This window comes from Rattus norvegicus, chromosome 7 (genome assembly GCF_021556685.1).
Source record: "Rattus norvegicus strain SHRSP/BbbUtx chromosome 7, alternate assembly SHRSP_T2T, whole genome shotgun sequence".
NCBI lineage: Eukaryota > Metazoa > Chordata > Mammalia > Rodentia > Muridae > Rattus > Rattus norvegicus.
Genome location: NC_141540.1, coordinates 30,583,146 through 30,592,653, shown reverse-complemented (window position 1 = coordinate 30,592,653; position 9,508 = coordinate 30,583,146). Strand labels below are relative to the sequence as shown.

The 9,508-nt window shown below is 48.8% G+C and overlaps 1 protein-coding gene across 1 annotated transcript in view; it reads left to right on the top strand.

Moving 5' to 3' along the window:
• Positions 1 to 9,139: 9,139 nt before the first annotated feature.
• Txnrd1 (thioredoxin reductase 1) overlaps positions 9,140 to 9,508 on the top strand; it is an 84,583-nt gene continuing 84,214 nt past the window's right edge. The window contains 1 exon segment of the mRNA NM_001351984.1: positions 9,140 to 9,147. The gene's annotated coding sequence lies outside the window, so the exon portion shown is untranslated.

Here is a 9,508-nt window from a genome sequence, read left to right as displayed (position 1 = left end):
TTTTTTTCAAAAGTTATTTGTAACGTTGGTTCTTTTTTTTTTTTTTTTCTATTTAAAGATTTATTTATTATATAGAAGTACACTGCAGCTGTCTTCAGACACCAGAAGAGGGCATCAGATCTCCTTACAGATGGCTATGAGCCACCATGTGGTTGCTGGGATCTGAACTCAGGACCTCTGGAAGAGCAGTCAATGCTCTCAACCACTGAGCCATCTCTCCAGCCCCCTGTAACGTTGGTTCTTAAATGCTTTAACCACCCTTGTAGCCCATCACCCACCAGAGGTAGTGTGGAAAGGAAAGGGTGCAGGCGGTGGGGGACAGAGGAAAGTGGACCCATTTAGAAAAATTCTTTGGAGCAACTTCCGTCTCTGTTGTCTGGAACTGGGCAGTTCAGTTCACAGGTTAGCAGACAGCAGCAGCTCGATCCACTCGCAAACACTTCACAGATACACCGGCAGTCCAGTTCGGTAGAGTTGTGTTAGCAACAGCGGTGATGAGAACCAGCAGAGAGAGTCAGGACTCAGCTTCGTCTTGAGTCAGCAGGAGGGACCCTGAGGGACATCGGGGACAATCTCAACCATGCCTCTCTCAGGGAAGTGAAGATCAGGGAAGACAGGAGGCCATAAGCATTGCACAGCTACCTCTATAAGCAAGCCAAGCTCTGTTTCTGTCACTCTATGGAGTCCTAGTTGTACCCTCCAAACATCACATGTCCTCCATGTCCCTTGCCTCAGCAAGTCCATTCAATCAGCCTGAGCCCAAGGAAGCAGCAAGAAACTGCACCACAGCACCACAAGTTTTTTGGTGATTTCTCTCTATGGAGCCCTGACAGAAGCAGCTCAACTATGCAATGCAAGGCAGACCAACCCATGAGTGTTCTTAGCGAAGCATCCTTCGTCACATGTCCTTTCATGTGCTTGCCTTAGCAGATCATCCTCTCTCCTGGAATGTTTGTGATGGTTTTGAAAGACCCCCGAAGTGGGGAGACCCTTACTCAAGTCTCGGGACGACGCAACCCCCCAAGAACTCACGAGAGACCGATCTCGATGCAATCAACAAGAGGTTTATTGATAGGGACGACAGAAACCAGTGCACTGGGGTCGAGACTCATATCCCACACAGGGGTAGAGGAGTTCGACCTCCAATGGTTGGAAGAAGGGGTATTTAAAGGAAAAACCATACCGATTCGCAAGGAAGAACCTCCTGTTTCTCATGATTGTTCTCTAATATTTTTTTTTCTTTTTTCTTTTTTTCGGAGCTGGGGACCGAACCCAGGGCCTTGCACTTGCTAGGCAAGCGCTCTACCACTGAGCTAAATCCCCAACCCCTATTCTTTAATATTTTAATCTAACTTTATGGTTAACTAGTTCCTGCTATTATTGTCAGCTGCTGTTATGGTTAGCTAGTTCCTGGAACAAAGTGGCTGAACCAGCTGGTGCAATTACTCTTTCTGTGATCAGCTAGTTTCTGGAACAGGCAGTTCCAGGACCCGCTTTTGGCTTCAACTTTTGTCTAGGGGGCAATTTTAAACCTTTTCCTTCCAGTTTATCTATGCTCAACCCAGGGAGTGGCACTATTATAGGGTGTGGCCTTGTTGGAGTAGGTGTGTCACTTGGGCATGGGCTTTAAGACCCTCATCCTAGCTGCCTGGAAGCCAGTGTTCTGCTAGCAGCCTTCAGATGAAGATGTAGAACTCTCAGCTATTCCTGTACCATGCCCGCCTGGACACTGCCATGTTCCTCCCTTGATGATAATGAACTGAACCTCTGAACCTGTAGGCCAGTCCCAATTAAATGTTCTTATAAGACTTGCCTTGGTCATGGTGTCTGTACACAGCAGTAAAACCCTAAGACACCATTCCTTCCTGAGTCTGCCTGAGCCCTTCACACCTGTGTCTGCTTTCATGCGTTTGACCCAGCAAAACACCATCCGACCAACTTTCCAAAGAACCCTTCTGTTTCTATTTCACATGCGTGCACACACACACACACTCCTTCAATAATGACATTATATCTACAAAGACCTCATAACCTGCTCACTCTCACCAATTGCAGTGAGGACTCTGATGGACACACACACGTACGCCATATCCTTGTCAGATCGGGTCCCTCTGGTTGACCTGCTGTGGGGGGAGGAGAAAGGGGGACCCAGCTAGGCAAAGGCGGACACCCTTGAGGTGCTCCTGTGAAACATGAGGCTACTGGAGGGACGCAGGAAGTGACTTTTTTTTCTTGAGTAAGGGTCTCACTCATTAGCTCAAGTTCTTGATCCAGAGTAGACCATTTACATTATTCTCTAGGATGCTGGGCTTTTACCTTTTTTTTTTTTTTTTTGATTTTCTAAATATGGTTCTTTTACAGCTTACTTTAATAAACTCCACAGGGAGAATGATGACATTCTATTAAAAGTATTCAGTGGAGGACACCAGGCTTGGGGGTAAACATCTTGACCTGCTGAATCATCTTGCTGGTCCAAGGGAGAGACCTTTGTTTTAAAACTTGATATGGTGGGGCTGGAGACATGACTCAGCTGTTAAAAGTATTTGTTGCTCTTGTAGAAGGTTTGGTTCCCAGCACCCACGTGGGGGCTTGAAACCAGCAGTAATTCCAGATCCACGGCATACTGCTTACTTTTCTGTTGCTGTGATAAAATACCATGACCAAGATAACTTACAGAAAGGTAGGGTTTATTTGAGCTTACAGTTCCCAAGGGATAAGAGTTCATGACCATCATGGCAGGAAGCAAGGCAGCAGGCAGACATGGAGCTTGGAATAGAAAGCTGAGAGCCCACAGCTTAAACTGCAAGCCAGAGGCAGAGAGAATGAGCTCACAATGCCAGAAATCATTTAAGCTTTCAAAACCCATCCCCGGTGACACACGTCTTCCAGCGAGGCCGCACCTCCTACCCCCAAATATTGCCACCAACTGGAAACCAAGCATTCAGATGCTGAAGACGACGGGGGTGGGGTGGGGTGGGGTGGGGTGGGGTGAACATCTATCATTCAAACTATCGTATTGTTTGATCCAGTGTTCTCTCATCTGATCTTCACGGGCACATATGTGGTATGCACATACATAAATGGAAGCAAAACACCCATACACAAAAATAAAGTTAAATGTCTCAAAAAATAAAATGTGACTTGCAAGTCACTGGCAGGTAGGGTGTGTGGTCTCAGGGGGCCAGGTTGACTATAGAGATCTGGGCCTAAGATGAGAGATGCCCTTTTTCTTTCTTTCTTTTTTTTTGGGGGGGGGGGGGGAGCTGGGGACTGAACCCAGGGCCTTGCACTTCCTAGGCAAGCGCTCTACCACTGAGCTAAATCCCCAACCCCGAGCTGCCCTTTTTCTAGGTGGGCGAAGACAGTGGAAAGAGTGGGTCTGAGGAGACCTAGGCTTTAATTTTTTCCAATCCTACTTTTAATAAGGGTTCTGAAATGCTTTAACCTCCCTTCTAGCCCACCACCCAGGTAGTGGAAAAGAAAGGATACGGGGGAAGTGGATCTGTTTAGAAATGGTTCTTCGGAGCAAATCCCATCTGCGTCGTCAGGATGCCAGCAGTTCAGTTCACGGGTCAGCTCCATCCACTCACAAACACTTGACGGTTTAAATACCAGCAGCCCTATTCAGTAGTGTCAGGATAGCAGCAGTGGTGGCATGACCTAGCAGAGACAGCCAGGTCTCAGCCAAACCGGCAGGAGTCAGCAGGAAGGACCAGGACCAGCAGGGACCGTCAGGAGAAGTTCTCAGCTGTGCCTCTCAACGAAGCAAAGGGTCCAAGAAGCATTGCGAAGCCTGCTCTTCAGGCAAGCAGTGTGAGTCCCCATTATCGTCGAGTCCTATTTATCCTCCCTCCAAGCATCACGTGTCCTCCATGGATCCTGCCTCACCACCCGCCTTGCCTCAGCACGTGAGTCTGTCTTAGCAAAACTCCTTGTGGGGTTGGGGATTTGGCTCAGAGGTAGGGCGCTTGCCTAGCAACCGCAAGGCCCTGGGTTCGGTCCCCAGCTCCGGAAAAAAAAAAAAAAAAGGAAAAATCTCCTTGTGAGTCCATATCAGCTGACATCACTCCGCCAACGGGCCCGAGACTGAGGAAGCAGCAAGCCGCCGCCAGACCACCACCAGAAGCCTTTCGGCGTGCATCTCTCTGTGGAGTCACGATAAACAGAGTTTGACATCGCATGTAAGGCAACCACTACATGTGTGTCGTCATCGAAGAGACCTTCTTCACGTGTCCTTTCACGTGTTTGCCTTAGCGAAACATCCTTTTACCTGTGTCCGCTTCAGGAAAACACTCCTTCCCATTCACATGTGCGCCCCAGCAAAACACCATCCGACACAGCTGACTTTTCAAAGAACCCTTCCTTGAGTTTCCATTTCAAGGAGACAATGCTTTTGGACAGTTGGGGTTTGAGGTGTTTATTAGACACTCAAGCGGGCATGTGACGAGTCTGCAGTTGGACACACAAGCCTGCTCCACAGACAAGGTCAGGGCAGGTGATTAAAAACTTGGCAGTCATTACTGGAGAGATGACCTTTAAAGCTTGGAGGCTTGGTGACTGACTCAAGGGCCATGCCTCAGCGAGTTTCAATATCAAGTGCCCAGGAGACTGGGCTGGATTGGCAAAGAAGTTTGACAGGCATGAGGGGAAAAAAGCCAAGAGATCTGGTGCCCTGGGACCCGTCATCCCAAAGAAGAGAAGGTACCAAGTCTGTAACTGAGAATTAATTATGTTGGGGTGGAACCGCAATGTCCTGTCATTTGTAATTAAATTAAAATTAAATTAAAAGTCAAAACAAATGTTCCAGGGAGGGATGCTTCTCATGCCTAGGGGTTACAGCCGTGGTTCTCACCCTTCCTAACACCGTGACCCTTTGACACAGTTCCTCATGTTGTGCTGACCCCCAACCATGAAATTAATTCTTTAGTTCAGACAGATGTGAGCAGAGCCATGAGGGCAGAGAAGGGAGGACAAAGAAGGTCAAAGGGAGGGGGAGGGGGAGAGGGAGGGAGGGGAGGAGAAGGGGGAGGGAGGGGAGGCTAGGTCCCTGGGAGGAGCCTAGCAGAATTAGGTAATAATCAACTACCTAATCATCAATCAACCACCAAAGAGGTAGTGACCCACAGATCAAAAATCACTGGGTTAGAGGAGAGTGGTGTCCTTGTGATAGACACCGTGGTTCAGAATGACAGCTCAGAGGTCAAGGGATCTGGATTTAAGTACGAAGCTCTGGGATCCTGGCTGAGTAACCACACACCATCAGAATTCTCTTCAGCAAAACAGGAATATTCTTTATTCAGCAAAATAGGAATAATAAACAGGGGACAGTCAGGGATACCACAAGCAAAAGGCTTTGTCAGGTACGTGCCTCATTTTAAGTACTCAAGAAATTGTTGGCCTTACCCAAGGACAGATGGGAGGATGAGACAATGTGTCTATATTTTTAAAAGCAGAAAGGCCATCATTTTAGTTAAACGTATGCTTTAAACAGAAAAAAAAAAAGTTATGATACAACCGGACTGTGATTGTTGTAATTGTAACATAAACTGAACTTGAAAAAAGATCTGCAGCTGGCCATGATGAACAGCGGCCATCAGGTGACCTGGAATTTAAGGCCAGCCTGGGCTTCACCGGATCTTGTCTCTGAACACTGAAAACGAAAAAACAGAGTCTAAGGATGTAGCTTCATGTGTAGAGAGCTTGCTTACCATGCAAGGTTGGACTGCCCGACTCCAGGAGGATCTGAAGTTCAGGGTCACTCCTGGTTACATAGAGGCCCTTGATAAGTTATTTCTCTACCTGTGAAATAAGCCAGTTCGAGCCAGATGATAATATATTAAAGGCAGGTTTATTGGGAAGTTGCTCTTGGGCACGTGAGTTCACTGTCCGAAAGGACTGAGGCCAGGGAAGTGGGGTGAGAGAGGTGGTGAGGGAGGGAGAGAAAGAGAGAAAGAAAGGAGGGAGGAGGAGGAAGAGGGGGAGGGGAGGGGAGGGGGAGGAGAAGATGAAGGGGGAGGAGGAGGAGAGCCCAAAATGTCTGGGTTCTATAGAGAAGAGCCTCTAGAAAGGCAGCCCAGCCCCGGGCCGGAAAGTTCAGGTTTGGGAGCAGAGTACGGACTAAGGGATGCTGGAAGAACCTGGAGTCAAGTCTGCTTTGACGTGTAAAATAGGACCTCCTTTGGGGGTGAGGGGTGTGGGGGTGTGGGGAAATCAAACAGTCCTGCCTCTAAAAAGAAACAAAACAAAAACAAAACGAAACTAAAAAAAAAAAAAAGGAAACCCCTAAAGCAACCATCCCTGTGTAGCAAGGAACAAAAGAGACACAGCCTGGATCCTGAGGGCAGAACTCTGCCTTTGAAAGGTCAGTTACTATTTTAAGAGGTGCCAAGCACCTTCATGAAGCTGTCTTTGAAGTCCCTCTTTTCCTTTACATTTTATTTCTTTTCTTTTTTTTTTTTTTTTTTTCCTCTGGGAGCTGGGGATTGAACCCAGGGCCTTGCGCTTGCTAGGCAAGTGCTCTACCGCTGAGCTAAATCCCCAACCCCTACACTTTATTTCTTTTTTTTTTTTTTTTTTTTTTTTTTTGGTTCTTTTTTTCCGGAGCTGGGGACCGAACCCAGGGCCTTGCGCTTCCTAGGCAAGCGCTCTACCACTGAGCTAAATCCCCAACCCCACACTTTACTTCTTAAAGAAGCTTTTTGCTCCAGGTCTTTATTTGGTTTTTTGTTCTTAAGCAAACAACCGCTCAGTGTTTTCAAGAGTTCTGCTCTCCTGAGACTGTCCAGGGAGAAGCAGGTCTCTGGCCAGAGCACAGATCCACACCTGTCAATCTGGTGACCTAGATGAGATGACCTGGTCTCAGCTTGGATACTCTTAAACACCTGGGAGCTCCTTGAAAAACAGCTAGCACTGGAGACCTGAAAAGTAGAGGTGGGGTGTGTGTGGGGGGGGTGGCACTGGGGGAGGAGACTGAAGTTTAATGTACCACAGTAAAATGAAGGACAGACAAACAGAACGTTACACAGGCCCAGAACCTCATTTCTGTGTCTGAGCTGCCCTGAGAAGATCTAAGGTTAAAAGTTCACTTGCGGGGTTGGGGATTTAGCTCAGTGGTAGAGCGCTTGCCTAGCAAGCGCAAGGCCATGGGTTCGGTCCCCAGCTCCGAAAAAAAGAAAAGGAAAAAAAAAGTTCACTTGCATTCTTCATTAGTGGGGACACAGATGGGGATCCCCCATCTGGAAAAGCCACGCGGCACTATGTCAGGACAGCCTTAAAGTTCCAAACATTAATGTGCTCACTGCAAACGCATTTACAATCTTTTTCAGAAGAGAGACAGTTTGGCAGGCAAGATGGCACGTGCCTATAATCTGCACACTTGGGAGGCTGAAGCAGTCGGATCTCAAGGCTGGGTCCAGCTGGCTACACAGTGAAAGCCTGTCTCAAAATGCCAGAAATCAAGAAGCTGGGGAGATAGCTGTGGAAAGGTTCTGCGCATGCGCATGCGCCTCCCCACCGCCCCCTGCGCGCAGGGCGCGGGGGGCGGGGGGAGAGTCAAAACCCAAAACTAAGTTTCAACATTATAAACAGTGTAATAGGCAACTGTAACCCACTATCACTATCATGTGACCCATTCTATTCATGTTACTAAAACCAGCATTTCCTTCAATATCAAATTCCTATATCTCCCGGGCACTGCGGTAGGCATTGGACTACATCAAAGACAATATAGTCTTATAGTCCCGGATCAAGGAGTGAGCATAGGAGTCAGAGGTCAGAGGGGGAATTAGAATGTTCTCAGTGGTCAAGGCAAAACACAGCTCTCATCTCAAGGGGCATATAGACCGTACGACTGACTATGACCGGAGAACACAGCTATCCTGGAAGGTCGTGTTCCAGTGTACAAGCGGCTAGGTGAATTTTTGTAGCCTCGGGTTTGTGATTAGATAGTCATGACTCGAGGCCTTACTGGATACATTGATGAGGGCAGCTGGTAGGTGGGTTTAAGCAAGGCAGGGAAAATTGTTACAGGTTTCGGATGCTATCTGGTGACAGTCCTTGGATTGATGGGAGCTATGTGCACATGTACCAGCACTCATGTGTAAACACACACACACACACACACACACACACACACACACACACACACGGGAAAGAAGAAAAATAAAATCAAGAGTAAACATAGTCGTGCATGACTATCCATAATTATATATGGTGTGCAGGAGGCAAAAGACAGAGGATCCTTAATTTAAGGTCAGCCTGGGCACTCCGTGGACTCTGTCTCAATAAATAAAACCTTTAAAAAAGACAGGTTATTTTTCAAAAACAGGGTGGCAGGATGGCCAATTACCCTCTACTCACACCAGATGAGGCTGTGGAAGCCACGTGGCTAGCCAAGTGGGCTTTCAAAGGACCAAAGCAAAACTCAGGAACCAAACATGTTAGCAAGTTTCCAGGTGAGCCCTGGTTAGACGCAAGACTTTTCCTCAAAAAATAAAAACAAGTAAGTAAAAGCTCACACACACACACACACACACACACACACACACACACACACACACACACACACACACACGGTATAAAGGTGCTTGCCGGAACCCACAGGATGGAAGGAGGAAACTGATTCCTGAATTGTCCTGTTTTCTATTTTGTTTTTACAAAAACAGGGTTTCTCTGTGTAGACCAGGCTGGCTTGAATTTACAGCCATCCACCTGCCTCTGACTTGAGTTGTCCTCTGACCTCCACATGACCTCCATCTGAATGAACCATGACACGGTGCAATACCCAACGTTTTTAAAAAGTCAAAACAAAAACAAGTGTCTGGGATACCACGGAAAAGCAAGCTGCCCTCACCCCCATCGTCCCCACTCCCATCTCATCCTCCCCCTCCTACCTCCCTCCCTTCTCTCCTCCCTATCCTCCCCTCCCTCCTTCCCTCCCCTCCACCCCCTCCACCCGCCGGGCTAGCTCTCCCGCGGCGCGACCCACAGCTTATCTCTTCCCTGGCCAGCAGGGGGCGCGCGCCCTCCGCTTTCGGTCCTCCTCCCTCGCGTGCCGACGCCTCCTCCCCGCGTGTTGAGCTGCGCGAGAGCAAGGAGGAGGGGACCGTCACCGGAGGCGCGGAGGGCAAAGCGGCTAAGGTGCGTCAGGTACGGCCGAGCTGCGCTCATCCACGCTGCGCCCATAGTGCGCTCCTCCCGGAGGAGCCTCGAAGCTGCCCTCCCAGAGCCTCCGAGGGATCGGCGGCTGGGCGGGAGCGGAGAGGGGCGCAGGTCGCCAACGGGCTCCTCCTGCCTCAGCCGCGGGTTCTCAAAGGCGTTGGTGGCCCAACCAGCTCGCCCGCCCCGACCTCCCGCCGCCTCAGACCCTGTGTAAGCACCTCCCGCTATGATTTCGAGTAATCCCCATTTTACAGGTGAAGAAACCGAGGCTCCAAGAGGTTAGGAAACTTGCTCACAGATACCCAAGCCAGAGTGGCAGCGCTGGGATCGAAGGCCATTGGGCTTCGGG